At 44.1% G+C, this 26,634-nt stretch overlaps 1 long non-coding RNA gene across 3 annotated transcripts; it reads right to left on the reverse strand.

The window, feature by feature from the left end:
* Nucleotides 1-3,292: 3,292 nt before the first annotated feature.
* Nucleotides 3,293-24,652, reverse strand: LOC116661585. 3 transcript variants are annotated; one of them, XR_004317530.1, is made up of 6 exons: nucleotides 24,241-24,652; nucleotides 21,450-22,973; nucleotides 20,029-20,219; nucleotides 15,077-15,161; nucleotides 11,660-11,736; nucleotides 10,563-11,490 (listed from the first exon to the last, which is right to left on the reverse strand). It is a non-coding gene; the product is annotated as an uncharacterized LOC116661585 (long non-coding RNA). The 3 variants fall into 3 exon arrangements; XR_004317531.1 differs by lacking the exons at nucleotides 10,563-11,490; nucleotides 11,660-11,736 and adding an exon at nucleotides 3,293-3,673; XR_004317529.1 differs by having other exon boundaries at nucleotides 10,563-11,736.
* Nucleotides 24,653-26,634: the final 1,982 nt, after the last annotated feature.

Consider the following 26,634-nt stretch of genomic DNA (forward strand, 5'->3'; position numbering starts at 1 on the left):
GCGGGTGTGACTGACGTAAGGCTGAGCCTCGTTGCTGGTTAGAGGGAGTAAATGTGGCACAAAACACCAACTATCCACGGGCCTCTTCATAGACTGAACTCAGTTCCAAATGAATCACAATGGGTTTTGGATTCCAAAGTGACTTGGGAAAATCCCATAAATTATCAAGTCCGTTTGATTTTTCCCTCGAAATATTTTTCCCGTCTCTCTACATCCCATCGTCTCTTCCACCATCCAGGCAACTATCAGTTCTTGGATTTGCATCCCTTTCAGCCACTGCCCACGGCAGCCTCCATTCTTTACTTCTTCTTACACAATAATGATAAGGGAGGTATCTGATTTGTAACAACACTGCTTCAGATCCTCCCACTGCTTCTTATTATGGTTCAAATACAAGCTGCCTCCTCCTGGGGGCCACAGGGTCCTGTCCCACACGGCTCCCGCTGACCTCGCCAGCCACAGCGCGGCCCCTTCCCTGAGCCGTGCCCTCCTCCCGGCGCGGCAGCTTTAGCTCGCAGTTCACGAGTAGGTCTGCAGCCCCAGGTCTTTCCTGTTCCTTCTGCTTGAACCTCTCCCTCCTTCCCCGGTTATGTCTCCCCTGCCCTCCGAGAACCAGCTCCGCACCATGGACTGCAGGCAGGACTTCAGGACCTCCCCCCTTGTTTACCTGCAAAGCACTTCTTCATAGACTGTAAGGGCATTCTCATGAATAGTTGGTGTCATGAACTGTTTAATGACCGCATCTCCTGCTAGAATATGAGCCTCCCGTGGGCAGACTCTGGTGTAGGATTCACCTGCACACCCTCTTGCCTGTCACAATTCCTTGCATCAGCAGGCACTCTAGTTTTGTGGAATACTGAATGGAAACAAGGAAGGAAAACACGACAGAGTAGCCGAGGACCTGCACTAACAGATAAATAAACACAACACAGATGTGGTGACTTAAAACAAGTGTTGCTTCTATCAGAAGGACCATTGAGGGGGGCGTGTAGAGCTGAGCTGTAGAGTGTGTGCTCAGCCCGCACGAGGTCTGGGTTCCATCCCCAGTCCCTCCATTTAAAAAAAGCTCATTGAAACAGAATTCAGTCATCCATGGGTATCCATGGGAGACTGGCTCCGGGACCCCAGGACCCCCAGGTCCCTGGTTCTCAAGTCCCCCATAGAAACGGTGCAGTACCGCAGGGTCCCCCTGGCCTCGGGTCCTGTATCCATGGATATGGAGGAGCGACATATAAGCCTCAGAGACGAACCCTAGTTTAGGTAAAGTTGGTGTCTGATAAAGAATATATGACTGGATAAGGTAAAATCTATTTCACATCTGGCACCAGAATAATTAATCGACTCTTTGGATTATGGATGTGGAACTCTGCCTCCTGGGTAGCAGTGTAAATCCCAAATAAGAGAAAACAGCATTTCCTAAATGTGTTCAAAAGACCATTAACTTGTGGGCTGCTAATAGGGTTAACATGAGAAACTAGTTCTATGGCTGCATAAGCTTGGAAAGTGCCAAACTAAACTGAATTAAGCTGGTTTCTTTACTGCAAGAACTCTAAGAATGATGGTAATGCGCACTGGGAATCCACAAGCTGCATCAGAGTGCAGCGTTAGGCATAATTATGTAGAGCTATTTTTATTTTCAAAGTATAATACCAATTTGGGAAATTTGGATTAAAAACTAAAAAAAGAAAACTAGGGGACAATTCCAAGAAACATTTTTTATAATTTGGGTGTTAGGAAGGCCTTTCTAAACATGGCATCAAAGGTAGAACTCCAAAAGGAAAGTCGTGTTATTAAACATTACAGGTCCTTTGGTTCTAAGCAACAGGAAATGTCTCCGATTAACTGAGAATAGTTGGCTGTTCACAGGGATCCCCGCTCTCTCCTTCCGGAAGGACTGGCCTGGTCATGTGACGTGCTTTGACCAATGAAAACGAAAAGTAAGCAGAGAGGCTGACTTACTCCCGCCCCAAAAGCCATGGGAATGTGGACTAACGTGAAAGCTTTGACAGCTGGGATCCTAAGCGATTTTGAGGGGCAGAACCTTTTCGCCAGCACAGCACTTGAGTGAGAAATGGACTCTGGTGACATTTCTGGGTTCTTTGCTAACCTGGCCCAGCGTTGCTTACAGGGCTGGTTCCTTAAGGAAAAAGACAGTCGTTGGATTAATACCAGGAGCTCAGAGAGCAGACGCTTGCAGCCAGGCAGGCTGGGGAACGGTAGTTATCCTAAGGGCTTCGGAGACTAGGAAATCAAAACTGCGGGAATGATTTAGTAGCGGGAACTGGGCGCTTTGGCTGGAGTTGGCGGAACTCTGACCCTTTTCACTTTCTTTGTTCCTCAGCTAAAATTTTAAATTTCAAAGAGGGTATATCCTAAGGGCCTAATTAAAAAAAAAAAAATCACATATGCACCCTTTCGCTAAGGGAGGTAAGGCTCCTAATCACGGCCCCTCCAGACGATGTCCCGTGGGTGTGCAGAAAGGAACTGGAATCCTATTAAGGAGAGGGAAAAAATGCTGAGAAACTGCTGTACGAATATCCACTACCTAAAAACCAACAGATTTAACCACGAAGAAAAGATTCAGGACCTTAAAAACACCTTTTCATACAATTAAAGAGAAAATGAACAAAATATTTATAACATGTGAGAGCAAAAGGCTGATACCCTGCATATGTAAATATACAGATGGAAAGTAAGAGAAGGCGACATTCAGTAGAAGAGGTACAACCTAATGCAAAAGACATAAACAAAAATGCCCAAAAAGTGAACTATAAATAGCCAGAAAATTTGAAAAACAGTTCAATTCACCAGCATTCAATGAAATACAAATTAAAACAATGAGATTTTTTTTTCATCTGTCAACATTTTCCAAATTGATACCACTCTTTTTTTTTTTTAAAGTCCGAGGAAATGTCCCCAGACTGATATCAGATCACAGAGAAAACAGTGTTTTTCTCATGCTCTGTGGTGAGTGTAAATTACTCAGTCTCTCTGTAGAAACATTAAGCAGTATATGTTCAAAATCTTAATAATACCTACAACCTTGGACCAAATCATTCCACTCTGATGAACTTAACCTAAGGAAATAGCCTCAGATTTGGGAAATCTATTCACAGGAACGTTTATTTCAGCATCATTTACAATAATGAATAATTAGAAATAACATGAATGTCCAATGATAGAGAATTTATGAACTAAATTATGACATATCTGTATACCATTGCAGACATTAAAAATGATGTTTTAGAAAACTATTAATGACATGGAAGACCATTTATGTTATATTATTTATTATGTCAAAAAACATGCTATAAAACAGGTGCTAAAAAATGCCAACTAGATAGAAAAATATTTATGTCAGGGAATTTATTTGGGACGTGGTCTTGGAATGATAGTATAAAATTTCTTCTACGTGTTTTTCTTCTTGTGTTTTTCTGTATTTCTTAATTGTTCTATAATGAACTGTAACATTTGCCAACAAAGCCTAATTAATAAATGTTAACAAAATGTATCACTTCCAGCGCATTTTAAGAAGCTATTGATTAACGTAGTAATTTGCACTTCATAGTTTCTTAATACAAAGAACATGTGCCAGAATTTTGCTTTAACATGCACTCACCAGTAATTAGAAACTGCGATTTGCAGAAATATTTGTCATCACTGGGAGATTTCTCTGTGAAAATTAAATTTAACAAGTAAATGTCAAATGCTTTTATGTGCCTGACACCACGGTATAGGATGGTGTGAGATGTTCCCTTGGGAAACCTATAGCCGGTAGGTAAGACCTACCTATAGAAGAGGGTCAGGGTCAGACGGGAAGAGGCGCACAAGTCTCACCTGGCATGGACACTGCTGGAGACCTTCGGGGTGCCAGCTCCCAATGGGGGCTGCATTTCACCTTCTCTATGTGGGGTTTATACGCAAGATCTATAGTTCTAGCAATTTTACTTTCAGATACCCTCTTTCTCAGGAAATTGGGTTTTTTGCCCAATTTGTAAAAGGAAGATACTTTTTTTTAAAAAAAATTTAATGCCCTGATATTAGTCTTGGGAAGTTTCCTTCTCTGAAGAACGCATGTAGGCTTGTGTATTGTTTCTAGCAGCCCAGGAGACTTGTTTCTCCTTAGACTCACGGCTGTATTTATTCTCTGCTTCTTGTTTTATGACTATACAACAATGGATGTTTCTCCAGAAGTTCCCTGGTTTTGCTTGTGTTTAGGTCACTGCTTTAGTCATCATCAGTGATGCAGAGATACAAGCAAATGTGGTCCAGATTCTCCAATCAGTTGTGATATTACGTTTATTGACCTGTGTGCACACACTCACGGGTGTGTCATGTACGTGAAATAAACAATACAAGGTTCCATTGATAACGTGTTAAATAGGTGACATATATGACAGGGACTATTAGCATCTCATGGAGAGTCATCAAAAGGGATTTTAAAGACTATGGCTTCATAATATAGAAAGATAATTCATGTGAAATATTATTACTGATAGCTGTTATACAGAGATAATAAGCAATGCAGCAAATCTAAATTTAAACATCTTTTCTCAAAAATCACTGTTCCACGTCTGGTTGCAGAAGTGAACTGTACTGTCTAGGAGTAATTTACTTCAGGCAAGAGAGGCATTCCTGAAAAGTCAGGGGAAACCGTTACTTGCTAAATTAAAATATTTCCGTAACATCTGCACTTTGGAATAATAACTCCAGGGCTGTTCTGGGAGTCATATGTGAATTTAAGAAAGAAGCCAGTCTATTTTCATCATTAGAAAAGGATCATTGGACTCGCCCATCTCCACTTCATCTTCTCTGCTGAAGATGATGGAGGAACTGTCCCTGAGCTTTTGCTAAAGCCAACTGCTCCTGTTGTTCACGACATCTTACCCTCTCTCAGAGGAGGAAACTGTTAAACGATGTTCATAATTTTTCCCTTTCCAGTGGATTATTCCCATCAGCACACAGTATGTGAGTTCTCTCATCTTAGAAAAAACAGAACAAAAAACCCTTCTCTAGAGAACACTTTCCCTACAGCTACGCGTCTCCGTTTCTCTCTTTTCTTTTTAACAAAACTGAGAGTTTCCCAAGCAGTCCCTCTAACTTCCCTCCATTTGTCCTCTCCTGCGTCCTCTCCATCAGGCTTTTGCCCCACCACGTCCTCAGATCTTCATCCGCAAGGTCATCCATGACCTCCATGCTGCTCATCCCAGTGGTCAGTTCTTGGTCGTCGTTGCACCTGACCTACAAGCAGCATCTGACACGGCTGTCTATGCTCTCTCCCTTGGTGTCTTTTGTGACTTGAATTCCATGCTCCACACTTTCCTGGTTTCCTTCCTTCCTTCATAGCCAGTCCTTCTCGGACTTCTGCTGGTTTCTCGTTCTATACCACCTCTAAACATTCAAGCGTGCTCCAGCCTTGGACCGTCCTCCTTCCTATGTCTGCACAGCTCCTTTGTAGTCTCACTCAGCTCTGTAGCTTTAGACGTCATCTGTTCGCTGGGCATTCCCAGCTGATGTCTTGGCTGCGGCCTGTACCTTGGACTCCAGACTCCATATATAACTTTCTGTTTAGCCCCCTGCTTAGATGTCTGCTGTGTACTCAGACCAAACAAGTGAAAAGCCGAGATTGTAATGTCTCCCTTCAAACCTGCTCCCCACCCCCACCCAGTGTCAACACCCCAGCCCACAGACCCCGCTTCCTTCCGGTCGCACGTCTTTGATTCTCCTCCTTCTCTCTGACTCCAAGCCTTACTTGTTAGTCCTGTACATCCAAACCCGGCAGCGCTGCTGTCACCACTTGTCCTGGCGGTGACTGGTTTTTACTGGCTCTACTGCGACGGTCCGACCCACTGCCACCTCCTTTCCATCTAAGAAGCAACAGCCTCCGACCTGCTGCCCTTGATTCCGCCCTACTTCCCCACCCCAGCTGCACCCAACTCAGCCGCCACAGTAACCCCACGGATCTCTCCAAGTCACCTCTGCTCGAACTCCACTCAGAGTAAAAGCCGAAGCCTCCGACGGGCCCCGTGAGACCCCGCACGACCCGCTCCTCCCCTGGATTAGCTCTGTGACCGCGGCTCTCCCTCCAGCCTGGCCACACCTGCCTCTTCCTGCGCCACCGACAGGGGAATCAGCCCCCGATCCGGGCCTCTGCCCCTGCTTTCCCACCAGAGAGCAAAGGGGCTGGCTCACTCCCTCACGCTTTCCTCTTTACTCATACGTCACAGTCTCAGCGAGGCTGCTACCATTCTAACTGAAGTTACAAACGTCAACACGAGGTTTCTTTTAGCCCTCCCATCCCTTTCTTTTTTTAAATTGAAGTATAGTTGATTTACAGTGTCGTGTTAGTTTCATGTGTACAGCAGAGTGATTCTGATATGCACAGGTATATATAGTCTTTTTCAGGTTCTTTTCCATTATAGGTTATTACAAGCTACTGAATATAGTTCCCTGTGTGGTACTGTTGGACGTTGTTGTTTATCTTATATAGAATAGCATGTATCTGTTAATCCTAAAATCCTGATTTATCCCTCCCCCTCATCTTTCCCCTTTGGTAACCGGAAGTTTATTTTCTATGCCTGTGAGTCTATTTCTGTTTTGTAAATAAGTTCATTTGTATCATTTAAAAAAATCCACATGTCAGTGATATCATATAATATTTGTCTTTGTCTGGCTTATTTCACTTAGTATGATTTCCAAGTCCATCCATGTTGCTGCAAATGGCATTGTTTTATTATTTTTTATGGCTGAGTAATATTCTATTATATAAATATACCACAGCTTCTTTACCCAGTCATCTGTTGATGGACATTTAGGTTGTTTCCATGTCTTGGCTATTGTAAACAGTGCTGCTGTGAACATTGGGGAGCATGTATCTTTTTGAATTGGAGCTTTTGTCTTTTCTAGATATGTGCTCAGGAGTAGGGTTGCTGGGTCATATGGTAAATCTATTTTTAGTCTTTTAAGAAACCCCCACACTGTTTTCCATAGTGGCTGCACCAAACAACATTCCTACCAACAGTGTAGGAGGGTTCCCTTCTTTCCACACCCTCTCCAGCATTTATCATTTGTAGACTTTTTGAAGGTGGCCGTTCTGACCAGTGTGAGGTGATACCTCACTGTAGTTTTGATTTGCACTTCTCTAATAATTAGCAATACCAAGTATCCTTTTTTAAAAATATGTAACACTTGACTATATTCTCCACAAAGGCAGAGATTTTAGGCTGAGTGTTCCCATCAGTAAGTCATTCATTCATTTACACATTTGCTTTAAATCACTCCATGAGCTGAACATTGGGATTCCAAAGGTAAATAAGACATCATTCCTGCCTCCATAACCTTTACATCTGCTGAGGAGACAAACAAACACAGACAAGCATGATCTTAGTTCCCACACACTCTCCTTAGCGTCATATCTCTACATCATGTAAGACTTCTAAAATAGAGGCTAATGTTTCTGTCAACGTTATTATTGTTATTGTTATTATAATTGATGTTATTGTCATTTGAATTACCTTGTGAGGAATTCTCTTGTAAAGTGTAGTCCTTCTCTGCTTCAGAGACTGTTATACCTGGAGGAACCCTTGGATACGGTCTCATACTCTGTGTGATGGGGCTGAAGAATTTGCTGCCCAGAAATAATGTCTTCCTGGTCACAATGACACCTGCTATTCTTTGGATGTTATTAGCTACCAGATACTGTGCTAAACACTTCACACAGATTATTGCGTGTAGTATTTACAACAACCTCATAAGTCGGGTACTGTTATTGTTTCGCTTTTATAGATGAAGAAAACTGAGGCTCAGGGAATAATTTGCTGAAAGTCACGCAGATGTACATGGCAGAGCTTCCGTTCAAACCAAGGTCTGTCTCTTTATCAATCCCAGGCTCTTGTCAAATGAACATGGTTCCTGTGCCCACAGAGTTTCATGAGTAAGTGACAGATTGGGCTCTGACACTCTTCTTCTGGTTCCCAGTCCAATGGTTTTTCCATACAAAATTACTATTTTTGTTTCCAAAGTGTTTTCTATGATTTTATCTTATTTCTTTTTGTAATTGACATGTCCAGATAAAGTAAATCTTAACGCAAACAACTATGTTACCAGTTAGTTCTATGGCCATCATTCCCCATCCACTTTCCAATGATTTAGGAATAAAGGAGAAAATTGAGATGGAGTCACATCTTTGTAACAATGTTAACAGCCTCTTTGGTTTATGTGCTGTTACACCAGCGTTCTACAGGGGAGCCAGACATCGTGAACAGGTCAACAGTAAAAGGGCAAGGAGGCGGCTCTACCGCGTGGACCTACGTTGCACACGACTGTTTACAGAGGAACACATGCTGCAACCGTGGAACAGTTTGCTGTCATCAGAGAAAATGACCACAAAAGTTCTTCCCGGTCCTCGCCTCGTTCAAAGAATTGTTTACTCTTGTTAACGACGGAACAGTCTGTGATTCTGCCATCGCAGGAAGCATGGCGATGACAGTGGAAGCACAGGATGGTAAAATGTACAATTTACGCGCGACACGGAAATCTCCTTCGTAGGCAGGTCATAGTCTGTAACACAACGCATGCTCCCCTCTAGTCTGTCCTCGGGAACCAGGCAACGTGGGTGTTGCAGTGGAGCACCTGAAGGTCCAGGGACTAAGGGAGGTGGGTGTGAGTGGTTGGTGCACGTAAGGTGTAAGGAACCGCGCACACCGCGTGTGCCTTTGCTCTTTTTGGATTTACTTTTTGATTCTCTCATAATGGCCGACAACATGATTGCAACTCAACTGACTTGTATTTGGTAAAATAAATAATGAAACAACGTAAACAGACAGGTGAATGCCACCTCAAGCTTTCCAAAATGACGTAAGATGGGCGATTGGCAAAATGCACAGAGATGGCCTCGCTCAGCTCAGTAACTCCTGACGTCGTCACCACGTCTGGGATGCCGGCTTCCCTGCCTGCTGTCACGATCCAAACCTCTCAATGAATCCTGCACCGGCATTTGAATGAGGAGGGCTGTGGTGTGCTTTCAGACTCTCTGTTCAGAGGGGGTGGCATCGCAGAAAAGCAAAGGAGATCACGAGGACTGTTTAGAAAGTAAACGTTTGATAAACACTGTGCAAATCGTGTCACCTCAAAATAATTCAGGAGGTGTGATCTGACTGAAGCCCACAGAGAAGGGAGAGGCGGTGTTCCATTCAGAGCCGCTGCGGTTCCAAGCGAAGAAAGCGTGGCTCTGTAGGGCTTGTTTTAATTGCCACTTACTTTTCTTCTCTAAATTACGGTTTCTTTTGATATGCTTGTGGGCTGGTGGAGAAAGATGTTGAAATTGTCTGTGGATGTAGTCAACTACTTTACAATGTTTATTGTTTAAAAGAGTTTTATATGCCAATTTCAGGCAATGGGAAAACACGTAAATATAATAGAAAATTACTTTTAATGTTACTGCCCAGAGAAGAGCAGTCTTGTTATTTTGGTATACAGTCGGCCCTCTGTACCTGCAGGATCCGCATCCATGGATTCAACAGATGGTGGACTGAAAACACTCAGAAGGAAAATCCAAAAAGTTCCCAAAAGCAAAACTTGCGTTTGCCACACACCGGCATCCATTTACATAGTGTTTCTGTTGTAACAGCTATTGTAAGAATCTCTCTCTCTCTGTCTGCTCCCCTGGCAGAGTTGGGGAACCTCCTTCGTGTCTTTCCATCACATGGAACAGGCCTCTGTTAGGCTCCCACCTCGTGCTAAACGCTACTTTTCATGTCAGTCTCTCGGCCTCAGAGGAGAGCTGCTGGAGGGTCATGCCTTGTCCATCTTTTTCTTCCTAAAACTCCACACAGTGTCTGACAACTGACAACTGGACCGAGAGCTAGCGCGGGGCCACGGACACCAGCAGCGTGCGGATCTGCCGAAGAGCTGGGATGGCGCTGCCCGCGCTGCTGTGCTGAACGTCAGGTGACTGCGCTGGTCTCCTGGACATCTGGGTCTTAGATGTGTGGAGACGTACTGGCAATTTGAACAGAGCTGCTCTGATGCCAGACAGATGGCTCTTTACTCACAGAGCACAAGCAGCATCTCATAAAATCTTTCAGATGGGTGTCAGCACAATGGCTGCTCTTCCTGCTTTGGAGACAGGAAACTAGTCATTTCTCAGCTCGCAAGACCTCCCTTATCGGTATGTTACAGTGAAAACAGTAAATCTTTAGAGAATGGTGTAAATATTACATGAGCATTTATTAGAAATGATTGTGGAGGTCTTGTCTCTATATTTTATGCGTTTTTGTATGTATTGTTTTATCTGGACTTAAGTTGACATTTTAAACCTAGTGGTCATAGAATAATTTTGTTCCAGGGAAGTTTGCCAGTTGCATCTAGCAACGACGGGCCAGGAGTTTGCACGTGAAACTACCCTGTAGCTACTTGTAGATTCATTTATCTGAGGAAAACCTTGCTTTCCCCCATGCTACCTAAGTACTGATCTCACCCCACCCCCCGCAAAAAAAACCACAAGCCAAAAAACACTGTGCACTCACCATTGATAGTAACTAATATTAATTAAAGCGTGGGCCACATCTCATCTTTATTTTGTTATGTACAGAAATCTTTTGAAACCAAATTACTTGCCTCCCTCAAGGACTATTGAGAGCAAAATTTATAGCTGTTTAAGAAAGGATAAGTTTATTATTAGCAAGGCTGTTGCTAGGGAAGATTTATTCATTCATTAATTTAGTTAGCCGATGAAAACTTTTCAAGTGCCTCCTCTGTATGAGACACTATATTTATTATAATGATGTTCACAAAGAAGTGTTAGTCAGACCTCCAGGAAGTGAGCCTGTGGAAGAGCTGAGCTCTGAGCAAAATGACAGTGCAAATATGGTGATTATAATCCTTTGGGCACAAGACACCATATCCACTTGATACACAGCCTCAGAAAATACACAGACAGGAAGAGACTGCGTACTTCTGATTGGAACTGGGAGGAGCTTAGGCAGTAAAGATGTATTTGGTTGGGTCTTTGAGAAGCACAGAATCTTGATAACTGGAAACAGCAGAAGGTCTTCAACCCAGAGAGGCGGACGGTGTGGAGTTGGACTGAATGAAATATCTTGGTGGTCAGGGACCACGAGGGAAATGTGAGTAGGTGGAAGGTTTGCTGGAGAAGAGAACTTACAGACACTTCGGAGGCTTTACCTGTGAGGCTGAAGATTTCAGACTCTGTTTAATGAGTGAAGGGAAGTCACAGCCTTTCTGAGTAGGAAATGAACACAAACAAATAAAAATCCTCTGAAGATTAACCCGGTATCAGTGTACACAGTGGATAAAGGTTTTTAGAGACTGGAAGCCAGTTGCAGGTCCTAAGAATGAGATTAAGAGTCTGGACAGAGATTGTGTGAAAATGAACCTGATGGAGACTCTGAGGCTTCCAAGTACAAGGAAAGACGTTCTTCTTCATTCTCGAGGGAAGGGAAGTTGGCTCTGGTTAAGTGTGCGGAAAGCCTGGGGTGGTGAGGAAAGATGGAGACTGAGGATTTTGAAGGTGGGGAGTGGGAGTAAATTTATCCAAGCAGACTCTCTGCAGGGCTGGAAGACTCCACAGACTCACAGGCAGTGGTGAGTCCTCCATCCTCTCTGAAGACAGAGGACCAAGGAGAGGCTGTGAGCTCACCTTCCTTCCTGCTGTCATTCCTCATTCTTTCTCCTCCTCGCTTATCTGTCAGACTCTCTCCTCTGAATCTTCACTTGCTGTTGAGAAAATCGCTATTGTGATTCTGGCTCTCAAATCATCCCAGATTCAGCCCAAAGACAAAAGTTTTGTCAGCTTAATTTTGCTGCCCTTTGGACCTGGGGGAGAGCAGGGGAGCTCTAACAGAGCTGAGTAGGAGAACCACTAGCATTTAGTGACAATTGTATATGGAAGGAAAAGAAAAGCAAGATAATGCTGACCCTGTGATTTTGAGTCTGGGACACAAGGAAAATTTCCAAAGGAGGAACGGGTGGTGGGGGGAGGGGGAGGAACAAACTATAGAATCTCGTTGTTGATTCACTGAGCCCAGCATTCAGATCTTCTCTACATCAGTTTGCAAAGGGAACGTTCAACCTAAGGATAGACGTCTCCCATAAGAGGCACAACCTATCCCCTCAAACAGCTTAGCCTACCTTTGGAGTTTCATTTCAGATTTCCTGAGTTCATGGGAAAGAGAGGCTGCTCAGGTTATTGGAAGTGAAGGGTTTTAAATCAGTAGAGAGACCAGAGTTGGAGCTAAAGGTCTGGAGCCAAGGAGATGAGGTGACTTTGTGACAAGTAGCTTGGAGAATCAGTTGCAGGTAAGAGAGAGAAGAGATGAGGAGAGAACCACGGCTGGCTTTTGGAGGATGAGGCAGCAGAAGAAGAATCACAAAGGAGAAAGACACCAAGGGAGGAAAATTAATTATATATAATACAGCGTCATGGAAGTCAGGAACAGAGGTACTTCAACAGAGGGCAAATCACGGCCAGTACTGCAGAGGTTAAGCATCCAGAACAAGACCAGGAAGGCAGTCTCTTCAGCAAGTGGTGCTGGGAAGACTAGACAGCAGCACGTAAATCAGTGACGTTAGAACACTCCCTCACACCATACACAAAAATAAACTCAAAATGGCTTAAAGACTTAAACATAAGACAAGACATGATACATCTCCTAGAAGAAAACATAGGCAAATCATTCTCTGATATAAATCTTAGCAATGTTCTCCAAGGGCAGTCTATCCAGGCAGTAGAAATGAAAGCAAAAGTAAACAAATAGAATGTAATTAAACTAATAAGCTTTTACACAGCAAAGGAAGCCATAAACAAAACAAAATGACAACTTATGGAATGGGAGAAAATATTTGCAAAAGATGAGACTGACAAGAGATTAATTTCCAGAATATATAAACAGCTCATACAATTTACTAACATAAAAACAAACAACTCAATCCAAAAATGGGCAGAAGACCTATACAAGCAATTTTCCAATAAAGACATACAAATGCCCAATATGCACATGAAAAAATGCTCACTATCACTAATTATCAGAGAAATGCAAATCAAAACTATAGTGAAGTATCACCTCACACCAGTCAGAATGGCCATCATTCAAAAGTCCACAAACAGTAAATACTGGAGAGGGTGTGGAGAAAAGGGAACCCTCCTACACTCCTGGTGGCTACGTAGTTTGGTGCAGACATTATGGAAACCAGTATGGAGATTCCCCAAAAAACTAAAAATAAACTTACCATATAATCCAGCAATCCCATCCCTGGGCATATATCCGGAGGGAACCTTAATTCAAAAAGATACATGCACCCCAATGTTCACAGCAGCACTATTTACAATAGCCAAGACATGGAAGCAACCTAAATGTCCACCGACAGTTGACTGGGTAAAAAAGTTGTAGTATATTTATACAATGGAATACTACTCAGCCATAAAAAAGAATAAAATAATGTCTTTTGCAGCAACATGGATAGACCTGGAGAATGTCATTCTAAGTGAAGTAAGCTACAAAGAGAATGAAAAATACCATATGATATCACTTATATGTGGAATCTAAAAAAAAAGTGATAAATGAACTTATTTAGAAAACAGAAACAGATTCACAGACAGAAAACAAATTTATGGTTACCAGAGGCGGAATTGGGTGGGAAGGGATAAATTGGGAATTCAAGATTTGCAGATAATAACTACTATATATAAAACAGATAAATAACAAGTTCATACTATATAGCACAGGGAACTGTATTCAATATCTTATAGTAATTTATGGTGAAAAAGAATATGAAAAGGAATATATGTATGTTCACGTATGACTGAAGAATTATGCTGTACAACAGAAGCTGACACAACATTGTAAACTGACCATACTTCAGTAAAAATACATTAAAAAAAAAAAAAGAACAAGACCAGGAAACACTCCCCAGATTGTTTTGGATCAGATCCTCATGAGGTGTGATTTGGTTATTTTGTTAGAAGTCATTTCCTAGAATATTAGACACAATGAAGCTAAAATTTCAGGGTAGCATCATATTCCAAATCCAAATATAAATGTTTTTTTCCTTTCAAATTGAAATGTGTGCATCGAGCAGGTCCAACAGTGTATCATACAGTAATAGTGTCTTGTAGTGGAACCAACAACATAAATTCCATCTTGTCAACAATGAACACTTGAATATTGAAATCAGGGAACCCTGAGATAGTACATGGTATCCAGGAAGAACAATACTGAGGATTTGCATGTCCTGTGTATGTCTTTATATAAATGCACCCCCAGATTCTTTTATACTGCTTTACATTGTGGACTCCATGGTGAAGTGGTTTGAGTAATGAATGTACTTTTAGGAGAGATGGTTCAAGTCTGTCCTAGGTTGTCAGTGTGGGGCCTGTGAGGATTTCATTTTAATCCATACTGGACCTTTTTCCATATCATAGAGTCACTGACCATGAAACTTGGCAGAAGTGGCAGTTTTGTTCACCGCAGGACTAGCAGGAACATGGTGCAGGATATTACAGATCAGACGTAAAGTGTTTTATTGCTCTTCCCCAGGAGAGTCCTCTAGTACCTAAGGCTGGTTTCCACAACCTGTAACCTAGCCTATAAGCCCGATAATCGCAACTAAATCATTTATTTTGTTTTTTATGGATAAAGACACTGTTGAACCAGAGGCCTAATCTGACTAGGAGGAACAATTTGTGGGGTTCAGAAAAGCATCCCTCAGGAAAAAAGTTCACCAAAATGACCTTGCTATAAAAAAGCTTTGACATTCACACGTTATTTACATTTTAGGGAGGTCGAGTTAAGGTCCCGGCTCATGAGTGTGTTGACCTGATTAGTTATCCTGGCAGGCAACACTCCCCACGAGGGGTGGGTGAAGGATGGGGACATTTTGATGGAAAGAAAGTTTGGGAAAGAGCTACGATATGGGGTGTTGTGAGGAAGGTGTGCGGGGAGCACTGGGGTGAAGCGATGGGGACTAGAAGGCAGCAAGGACACAGGGCCCCTGGAGAGAAGTGAGCCCCCAGGCCCGAGGGGAGCACGCAGTGTGCTGGTTCAGTCCACACACTTACCACTCGTCAGTCCTCCTCTCTCACTCAGCTGTGTAGGTTTGTCTCTAGTGCTCAGAACGGACGCTAAGAGGAGGCTTTTCTGCACCTACAGAAGACAACAGTGGGGACAGGCTTTGGGGGAAGCCAGGTTGGGATTCAAATCCAATCTCCATCACTTTTCTTTAATTAAGTATTGTCGATTTACCGTGTTGTGTTAATTTCGGGTGTGCAGCATAGTGGTTCAGTCATATACGTGTGTATATATATTTGCTTTCACATTATTTTCATTATAGGTTATTACAAGGTATTGAATACAGTTCCCTGAGCTTCACATAGTACCTTATTGTTCATCTATTTTACATACAGTAGTTAGTATCTGCAAATCTTGAACTCCCAATGTTTCCCTTCCCACCTCCTACCCCCACTAATCACATACATTTTTTTCTATGTCTGTTTCCATTTTGTATATGTGTTCATTTATGTGTTTTTTTTTTTTTTAGATGTCATATATAAGAGATATCATATGGTATTTTTCTTTCTCTTTCTGGCTTACTTCACGTAGAATGACAACCTCCAGGTCCATTCATGTTACTGCAAATGGCATTATTTCATTCCTTTTTATGGCTGAGTTATACACACACACACACACACACACAATGGAATATATGCATATTCCAACTTTCGTCCAATCATCTGTCGATGGACATTTAGGCTGTCTCCATGTCTTGGCTGTTGTAAATAGTGCTGCTGTGAACATTGGGGTGCATGTATCTTTTCAAATTAGAGTCTCTTCCAGATGTATACCCAGGAGTGGGATTGCAGGATCATAGGGTAAATCTGTTTTCACCTGTGGAGTAAATTCAACCTCCATCACGTGTAAGTCGTAAAAGTTGGGAACGGTACTCAGTTCTTTGACCTTCTTTCATCTGTTAAGTTGCTGTCCCTTCCTCAGAATGTCATTTCAGGAGTTGAATACAATGGGAGGCGTTCAGCACGACTTTCCCGCGACATGTGTGACGCTGGCTGGTGCTCTTCTCCGGTTCTTTCTCTCCCTCTACACCCAGACTGCCTTTCCTACTAACAGAGCAGGACGTGAGACGGAGGGAGGGCAGCAGCCCCGCAATTCTCTCGCCTGTTCCCGCTGAGACCCTCTCCTGGGCTCCGTGTTCCAGCCCGTGTGTGTGTGTGTGTCCCTTTGCTGGGAGCAAGGTGGGCGTCAGGTGTGTGGAGCTGAGGGAGGCCCTGGGCTTGGTTAATGCTCCACTGTTGCCACCTGGAAATTCCTAATCAGTTTTGAAATAGGGGTTGGTATTCCATTTGGGCTGGAACCCCACCAGCTACAGCCTGGCAGATGCTGTGCCCTCGGTGCTTGGGCGGGTCCCCTGTGTACGCAGGCACACTTCCCCTCCGCTGCCTGGACCAGTCCGAGGCGATGACTAGGCCAGCCCCCTGCTGCGGGGAAGTGCGGGCTGAGGATGAGAAGGGCTCTCGTGAAGTCCTTTTTCTGATGCGAAGGAGTGAAGAAAAAAAAAAAAAGAACGAGGGAAGCATAACTTCTGCTAAGGTTTACTTGGTCAGTGAAAGCATTGTGGGATGTCAGGATGAATATTTAAGTATATTTCTTCTCTCTCTCTCTTTTTTTTTTTACACGTTACATATTCAGAGCTTTAAAATATACATAGTCACATATCCTAAAACATATAACCAAATAATACAGCTGCCAAAGGATTTAGATATTTTAGGACACATTTGTTTCTCTTACATTGTGTTGATGTCTAAACACAGCCCTCCGAAGTGAAAAATTCCCTCATCTAACTTAATTTATTCACATCTTTACATTGACTCTCGGGGCGGCTTTGAGACTGTGTTGTGCTGAAGCTCTGTTTCCAACCTCTGAAAGCACAGACCAAAGCCCTTTAGAGCATTTTTGCTGAAGAGATGAGACATGGGTGGTTTTAATAAACTTGGCTGCTTATTTTGCTGACCTCCCAGGAAACTGCCCCCTTGACTGAATTAACAAGGACTAGAATAGACATCACCCTCCTCTGGCAGCTGGCGACCCCGAACACTAGCCCACGATTCGGGAGTCAAATAGGAGCTGGTGTGAAGTGAGATGCGCAGAAGAGGCAGCGTCGAAACGAAGGCTCATGAGCCACTAAACCCAGCTGATGAGGCGCATCGTGGCGCTGACAGCGATCCAGCCCCGAAATATAAGGAGATTCTTTGTCAGAGCCTCTCTACTGTCTGTCTGGAGAAAACTTCAAAGGCCCTGAATAGCCAGAAAAAGGCATCAAGATAAGTGTGTGCACAGGTGACTCGTCAGCCTGGCTGCTGCGCCCGCGGCTCTGAGACGTACGTGGCTTCAGTCGAAGACCCAGGGGGCTAGGGGCTGGGGTGGGGAGGGAAGCGGGGCTCCTCCCTGGTCCATCACCCAGGACCACGGCTTGTCCCCTCTCAAATGGAGCTCAGTGTGGGAGGGAGAGAAAAAGGAGCCGATGAAAGATTTTTATTTTGATTTTCCTCTAGGTTTCTGACCAGGCTGAGGATTGAAATGCCAAGATTACCATATGAAAGCCCAGTCACTGAATCCTGCCTCCTAACTGAAGGCCAGGTGGCAGAAGCACCCCAGACCTCTTGACCAGAGCTCAGAAATCTTCTGAGCGTGGTGTCATAAGCCAGAGAAGTTCGGTAAGCATCTGAAAGTTGAATTATCTCCAGCGAAGACATACAAATGGCCAACAGGCACAGGAAAAAATGCTCAATGTCGTGAATTATCAGAGAAATGCAAACCAAAACGACAGTGAAATATCACCTCACAGCAGTCAGAATGGCCATCATTCAAAAGTCCACAAACAATAAATACTGGAGAGGGTGTGGAGAAAAGGGAGCCCTCCTACACTGCTGGTGAGAATGTGGTTTGGTGCAGCCATTATGGAAAATAGTATAGAGATTCCTCAAAAAACTAAAAATAGACTTACCATATGATCCAGTAATCCCATGCCTGGGCATATATCTGGAGGGAACTCTAACTCAAAAAGACAATTCACCCCAATGTGCATAGTAGCACTATTTACAATAGCAAAGACATGGAAACAACCTAAATGTCCATCAACAGATGACTGGATAAAGAAGTTGTGGTATATTTATACAATGGAATACTACTCAGCCATAAAAAAGAATAAAATAATGCTATTTGCAGCAGTATGGATGGACCTGGAGATTGTCACACTAAATGAAGTAAGTTAGAAAGAGAAAGAAAAATACAATATGATATCATTTACATGTGGAATCTAAAAAAAAAAAAATGATACAAATGAACTTATTTAGAAAACAGAAACAGACTCACAGACATCGAAGACAAACTAATGGTTACCGTGGGGAAAGGGGGTGGAAAGGGATAAATTGGGAGTTTGGGATTTGCAGATATAAACTATGTATAAAACAGATAAAGAACAAGGTCCTACTGTACAGCACAGGGAACTATATTCAATACCTTGTAATGGCCTGTAACACAAAAGACTATGAAAAGGAATACATTTATATTTTATATGTATATGAAAAACTGAATCACTGTGTTGTACACCAGAAATTAACACAACATTGTAAACCGACTACACTTCAATAAAATGGGAAAAAAAGAAACTTGAATTAAATGGATTAGTGGACATAAAAGGACTTTGCAAAGTATAAAGTACCTTTTCATTGCCTGGTGTTTTGATTATGGATTAAAATCAATTAAAATTTTATTTGAGTCTTGTGTCCTTTCATGAGAAATAGGCAGATTGTTGTTAGACACAGTACTTAATCTGAGGATAAGAACAGTTTTTATCAGGGGAGGAAAACAAACTGGGCCCTGCTGAGAACAAGGGAACGAGGATTCTTGGGAAATGCAGAAAGAAAGTGGTATGGTTAAAGTCAATTCTCTGAAACATTCATTCCTAATTTTAAAAAGGAGGGGAAAGTTTTGCATTGGAATGTGGACAAACCGACAGGAGGCTAGCGATGGGTCTGGAAAATGGAGGGAAAGTGAGTACTGCATTGCTAGGCAACAGGTTCCCAAGCTGAGTTCTCTTCATTTCTTAAAGGGCCGGTGCAGTGTTTTGGTTTTGCAAATGCCAGCTATTTATTTACTTATTCACTGTGCATTAGAAGGACTAATCTCAGAACAAGACTGGCAAAGCCAGAAAGAGCCCAAATGCAGGCAATTAGAATATGATTAGGAAGCCAGCATCAGGCAGGGAACAAGGCATTTGCTACGCAGGGTGCAGGGCTGGCTACCTAATGCTACTCTGATGAAACACAAACTTTTTATGACTGAAGTGATTCCTAATTAGAGCTTCAAGTCGAGAAGAATTATAGATGACCAATAAAAATGTATTGCAAAAGACAAAATGATTCACGGAAGACAACTGCCTGAGTGGCGGACAGCAAAGAAAGTGAAGAGTTGTCCTTTGGAAAAGGATCCCGGATGTGTGTTCAGGGGTCAGGTCCCACAGGGGGCTGTCCCTGGTAGGTCATCGCTTCACAAACACGCAAGACTGGTTGCTGCCAGTTCTCAGGTGTTGACTCTGACCCCACAGAGCAGGGGCTCCAAGGGGCCAGATAAACGGGAGATGGAATTTGTGGTCTTGGAGATGAAAGCCCCTCGGGGTCTCCCTCACAACAGAGCCACTCCATCAACTTTCCTAATATGGAATTGGACTTAGAGCTTGAGGGAGGAAAGGAAAACACTTCTGGTGCTTGAGGAAAAGGGGAGGATTTGATTAATGCCCAGATAGGGAGTGAACCAGTTCTCAGGGAAAAGAATCTTTGATCAATGGGATGGAGAAGCATCTTTCGCCCCGCCCGCCCCCCAGATTCCAGCCACTTTAGAAGGAGCAAAAGGAGCTGATTCAGAGCCCAGCTGTTGTTATTAAAACCAAACAAGAAAAGGAAAAGGGAGACTCTGCAAAATACCATCTCCAGTGGGTTACCTGGAGCAGCAACACGTGCCGGTGTCTCTCATCAGAATTCACCCCAAACCCGGACTGGGGACTTCGGGGCCACTGTGTTGGAATAAATACAGGTCTTCTGGAAGAGCGAGGGGAGAGTTTACTGGGCTTTTTCCTACAGAACAGGCCCTGTGTCTGTGTAGAGGGGCATTCTCTAAAAAGAGCAAGTTGACCTGTCAGAAAATAAGAACAAGACATTATTAACAAATAAGAAGATCAATTGCCTACTGTGTGAAGGACACTCTCATACAGGTCATCTGATTTACACAATAATTTCCTTCTTGTACTAGAGGAGAACACACCTACCTCCACAGTAGACCTGTGCCTTTGGCTTTCATCCTGTGCCCTGTTTCCTGGCCTCAGTCATGCTGGTTCTGTACCTTTTTTAAAAGAATGTCACCTAGAGCCTGAAATAGACAGGGGAGCCCATTCTCCAGGCTCTGACCTTTAAGGGGGTAACATCCATTCATTTGGAGATAAAAAGTTGCAGAATTGAAAATAGCATTTGTCTTGTTGGAGGTTTACAGGGACATCATGACCTGCCCCATGTGGACGGCTGCAAGAACAAAGGATCCCGACAACAGGAAGTTTGCAGCAACCACCACACCGTCTCCCCTTTTAGTATAAAAGGAGCCTGAATTTTAACTTGGGGAAGATGGTTCTCCGGGACATTAGTCTGCCTTCTTCTTGGTCTGTTGGCTTTCCAAATAAAGTCCTTGCCCCAACACCTCACCTCCCGGCTTATTGGCCTGTCGTGTGGCAAGCAGAACGATTTTGGACTGGGGACCCCTCTAAGCCCTGATACTGTATGAAGTTGCTGACAGGAAACACAGATTCTCCGTGCTCACACTAGCAACTGTCGGCCAGGTGCATTCGCGGGCGTGAGTAATCACCTCATCTCCTGGCTCGGTGTGTGAGTTTGTCCAAAAGGATCCTTTTGAACTCAAATGTCAGCTTTTGATGTCAGCTTTTTTCTGGAAACCTGTTTTGCCCTTTAATTATTTTTTTTCTGTTTAACAGCCAAGCCTTCATTTAAAGGTTTAGGATGTTTGACTTTTCTGATCCAAACATCCCTATGAAGTATTGCACATACATGCAGATTTAAAAAAAAAACTATCTGTGGTTTCTCTTTAGAAGATATAAAAGCATAAACCCAGAAAGACTCCTTCCGCCTGTGGTCTGCGCAGGTCAGCCCTGACTAGCTGCCGGGATGTTGCTGCTGATGGCTGCGTGTCTCTTACTTTTTCGTCATTGCTGTGGTTACCGCAGGTCTGGTTGCTCTGATACTGCTATTCTCAAAATTTTAATGACTCTGAAAGTGCTCTAGCAAAACTGCACAATGTTTGTAAAGCCTGCTTTCTTTCCCATTCAGGAGAAAGAACCGTTCCTGCACTTTTACATACCTGCCCAGCGAAATCAATCTGCGTCTTAACCGGCAGAACTGTCACCTTGGAAAGCTGTGATTCTCTGTTGCCACGCGCCCCACGAGGTGTGTGATCTGCAGGGGGCTTACCTTGTGCCCCGATACTTGGGACGCTGTAACTGCAGTGATGTTTCCCTCCCAGCTGCCGGTCCAAGCAAGCTGTAGGGAGCGAGCACATAGGAGCAAGGGCAGCAGTGCATGTGGTTAGTGCCCAGGACCCCACCTCAGGGGCGGGCTCCCCGGGCTGGGCCGAAGAGTGCCCTGTGGTTGCAAACCTGCTTTTGAGGCAGGCTGGGACCTGGGACCCGGGGCTGCAGGGCTCGCACCTGCCCAAATGGCTCCTCCAGCAACAAAATACAAAGAAACTCTAAGGGACTGAAGATAACTGCTTGCATGAGCAGTTGGAGCAATTAGGAACAAGAAGATAGAAGAAGTCACAAACCGACTGCCACTTCAGTGTGGGGGAGGAGTGGGGCAGGGGCAAAAGCAAGATCCCGCACGCGACCCCGGCACACAGCGCGGCCAAGGGGGCGGGCGCACCACCTAAGCCACACACTCACAGACCCAGCCCCCCGCCCCCGCCGCCGCTTTCTTGCTTCAGGGAGCAGCACACGTGGGACGTGAGCAAGCGCTGCAGAAACTGAGAGGCCAGGCGACACTCGGAGGGTCGGGGAACGCAGGCTTATTGCACCGGTGGGCACAGAGGAGTTAACCCTTCAAGCTCTGGAACCTGTCTGTATGTTTACACAGGTTTTTATAGGGCTTTAGGTTTCTATTAAGTTTGCACCGTATGCAAATGAGGTGTTAGAAATGGACCAGTCAGGAGTGAGGTTTTGGGAACCAATGGAATTTTAGGGGTAAGTTTCGTTTTCCTAGAAGCAAGCCATTTTTCAGAAGTGCAAAAGCGGGAAGGCAATGGCCCTGCCTGGGAGGCATTGCTGGTCCCTTTGTGGCTTTTGCCCCTTCATGAGTACACCTGTTCCTTGTCCTCACTTCCTCCTGCTGGAGCGTGAGTCCCAGTCAAGCCTGCCCCTTTGTCTATTTCTCCTGACTAAAGAGTCCAAGGGCGGGGCGGCTAGCACTGCGACCACGTGCGGAGTCCAGGGTTCCCACGAAGCACGGGCGGCACCCGGGCCGCGCTCTGTTGGCTTTGGGTGTGATCCTGGGTCCGGGCTGGTCAGCATTTCCCCAAGACCCTTTGGTTGTTGTCATCTGGTTTTCCACACTGCTTCTCGGGGCCGGGCCTGTCAGAGTGCTGCTGGGGGGGGGGGTGTCATTCAGGGCAGCTCTCCATCCCTCCTCTGCAGTGGGGAGCTTGGGCGCGGGCAGGGCCTCTGGCTCATAACCAGATGTGTAGAGCGGGGCCTGCTGGAGTCTGGGCCTCAGGCGTATGTGGAAGTGGAGTCTGCCGTTGTGTGTGGAGCTGAACAGTCCATCTTCTACTGCGGGACAGAAGGATATCACTCAAAGAAGCCACAGGACGGGCGATCAAGGAGGTGAAAAGCTATGGAAGGAAAAAAAAATCAGTTTTTCAGAATTGATTGCAATATTTCTAAAGAGATTCTTTATCTCTTCACAAAATCAAACTTTCCATTTAGACTTGTCAGAGTCAGCTTTTAGTGAAACCCATTTTTACAGTTCTTTTTGATTAATGGAAAGGAGCCGTTTTATTTTTCTTCGCTGTAATAAAAATCAAGCTATCGGATGGTGCCCTTCAAAATAGAAAATCAAGGGGTGATTTGAACAGAATATTAATCTCTTTCCAACGTCTGTTTTTGTCCCCTGGCTTAATAAACTTTATATTCACCGATCTCTTCTCTCGGAAGGCCATCTACATTTTGTGAAAATATGAGCGTTTGCAACAGAAGTTGATCACAATCTCTCATCCATTCTTTCCTATTTACAGATAGCGGCGAGGAGAAAGGCGGGGACGTTGTGCCTGAACAGGCCAGACAGAATGTGTGATGAGAGGAATTAGGGCATCTCAATCATGATATTGTAGCTTTTGTAATCATTCAGAATTCATGGGGCTTAAGTTTTAATTCAAGAATACAGAGCAGATTTTTCTCTTTGAAAAAATGATTTCTCCCTTTCCAGTGATAAGGCTGTTTAGAATCAGGCCATGAACTGACAGCCCAGTGGAGGCACTTCACTGAGTCCTGGCTTAATTTAACCCCATCCTACAGGTCGCCTTAAAACTTTTGCCAATTACAACGTCTTCCAGACGCGCCGAGGCCCCCTCCGAATCGGCATCAGGCATTGGGATTGTTTTAATGGTTCGGCCTTAAAATCTCTTTCATCTGAGCAGCCTAAGTTTTTCTGCCAACAACTTTGCATCAGCCTCGTCCACTGAAACAGTATGTCTCAACCTTTTTTTCATTAACATCCTCCTGCACCACCTTGCCAAGGTTTTTGAGACTTTTTTTCTTAATTGCTCCCTTTCCCCATGAAATTTTAATACATCAAATATACTGTGTGTCTGTTTACGTACTGTGGCCTCCCTATGGCCATAAACCATTGTAATGGCTAAGATTCTTCTGCCCCCGAGAACCAAATTTCAACACTGTGGGGGCAAAACTCCCCCTCTCACCCACCATCTGCCCAAACACACTTACTGAAATATTACAGACAATACTGCCAAGCAAGCATTACATTTTGTTTGCAGAAGGCACTGTGTGTGACTAACACTTTTTGAACCGACTGGCTACTGATCGAAATGTACTTCTTACACTCGATGTGTAACTAAAAGATGATGCACTTAGAGCACGTACCTCGTACCTCCTCCTGGTCAAGTCAGGGCTGTTGGCAGCAGCAAGGCCACAGCTGGACTCAAGCCGGACATTGGAAACTTGGCGCGCCACCAGATTCAGCCCAACCCAGTGAGGAGGGGAAAGCACCCTCGGTCAAGCCTCGTCTGCACGCGGAACCTTAGTCTGTGTGGTTTCCACCATAACAAAGATTCTCTCCCTCCCAACCTCCTCCTAGTCTTTTCAACCTGGTCCTGACAGCTTCAGCCACAGAAAGGCACTTTCTCTTCGTCCATCTCAGTCCAAAATGTTGAGTTTTGATATCAATGAGGCAGAAGAATAGGAAAGACCTAGGAAAGGGGGAGGGAGGGTAGGAGGAGACACTGAGAAAGGCTTTAGGAAGTGCCCGACCGGAGGGGAGGGAAGAGGAAGCGTGCATGGGAATTGTTCTGGAAGCTTACAGACACTCACAAAATCTTCCCAGCAAGCCTTTGCCTATCAACATCCTGTTTTTGTTTGTTTGTTTGTTTTCATTTTTTTTAGTGGAGGTTCTGGGGATTGAACTCAGGAAGAAGAAATTTGTTTTTTTAATCTATTTATATATGTAGTGGTTAACCTTTGTATATCTCAAACTTCCAGATTTATCCCTTCCCACCCCTTTCCCCTGGGAACCACAAAATTGTTTACTATATCTACAAGTCTGTTTCTGTTTTGTAGATGAGTGTCCCCTTTTCCCTCTTTTCTGAACAAATTGGCCAGTGAGCTTTCCTTCAACTTAAGCAAAGAGGGAACGCTATCAGTGTTCTCTGTAATAAAACACTTGCCCAGGAGTAAACCATTCCTCTGGTCAGGACTCCAGAGAGATCGCCTCCCCTATCAAATGGCACTGTGTGACGCTCTGCGTGGCATCTCTCAGTAAACCCAGTTGTGACGTTCACCTACTATTTCTACACATCCATTTGTGTAGTTTGATGGAAACTCGGCAAAGCCAATTCAGTAGATGTGATCTAGGTAAAGGTGTGCTGAGGGAGTCAGGTACTCCGTCCTCCAATGATCAAGGATGCATTTTATTTTATTTAAATTTTTTTTAAAACAAGCTTTTAATTTTGAGATGATAGTAGATTTGCATTTGATAGAAATATCAATACGGAGAGATCTCATGACCCCTTTGCTCTCAGGGATGACATCTTACAAAGCTATACTACAGTGTCACAGCCCAGATGTTGACATAGATACGGAACATTTCCACCACCACAGGCATCCCGAATGCTGCCCTTTGATAGTCACACCCACTTCTCACCTCCAGCCTTCACTTCTAGCGACCATGAATGGCGTCTCCATTTCTGTAATTTGTCATTTTGACATGTGTTACGTTGTTAACGTAAACGGAATCATAACGATAAGGAAGGATGCATTTTAAAACAGCTAGACCCAAGGATAAGTTGTCCAACTATGGCCTGGCGGTCAAATGTGATTTCTTTTTTTTTTTTTTTTTTGATATTTATAAGTGGTTGAGAAAAAGAAGCATATTTCATGGCACGAAAGTTATATAAAATTCAAATTTCAGTATCAATTGTGAAACCTTTATTGGAACACCTAATGCTTATTTATTCACGTCTCTTCTCTGCCTGCTTTTGTACTAGGATGGCAGTTACACGTGCTGCTCACAAAGCTGAACAATCTCCCAGCTGGGCTTTCCCAGAGAAAGTCCGGCCGCTGCTCTAGGTGAGCGAGCGCGGGGTGGACGGCGCATCCTTCAGGCCTGTTTCGCTCACTGCCTTTGCAGAGAGGCGGTCGGTCAGAAGAGATCATCGCTGGTGAGTCGTAGGCGGCAGTGCGCTCGTTCCCTCCTGTGAAGGTAAGACACCCATTTTGAAACAGTCAGTTGAACTGGGAGTAGAGACACCCCACCTCTTTGTGAAACTTGAAAAGCTGAATGGAAACATGTGACATGTTGGTGACTTAAAACCACCGCCAGGAGCACACGTGGACGTGGGAAAGGAACAAGCGGATGAACCAGCAGGATTGGCGGGGACCGAGTTTCCCCAACTGTTTGCTGTCTGTTCATCCACGTGGTCATCTGCCAACACACTGTCACGCACACGTGCGGAGCACGCTCCGAGGGTTTAGGAAAATCTGTATCAGAAAACCTACGGGACCATCATTAACTCCAACTTTTTCCTAGTGATGATTATTTCTGTCTGACATTCCTGGATGCTACACGTGCAATATTTTGGCCCAGCTTCTGGAATCGCTGTTATTTCAAGGAAGCAGTTGGAGAATGACTAGTTGAAAACAGAAGTGGACTCTCAACTCCTCTAGTGCAAGACTGGTGTCTGAGGTTTTACGGAGAGAGAATCTAGAACTGACTCCATTATCAACAAACGACTATGGAATTTTATCACAACAGTATTTTTA

Source organism: Camelus ferus, chromosome 35 (assembly GCF_009834535.1).
Source record: "Camelus ferus isolate YT-003-E chromosome 35, BCGSAC_Cfer_1.0, whole genome shotgun sequence".
In the NCBI taxonomy this organism is placed as follows: Eukaryota; Metazoa; Chordata; class Mammalia; order Artiodactyla; family Camelidae; genus Camelus; species Camelus ferus.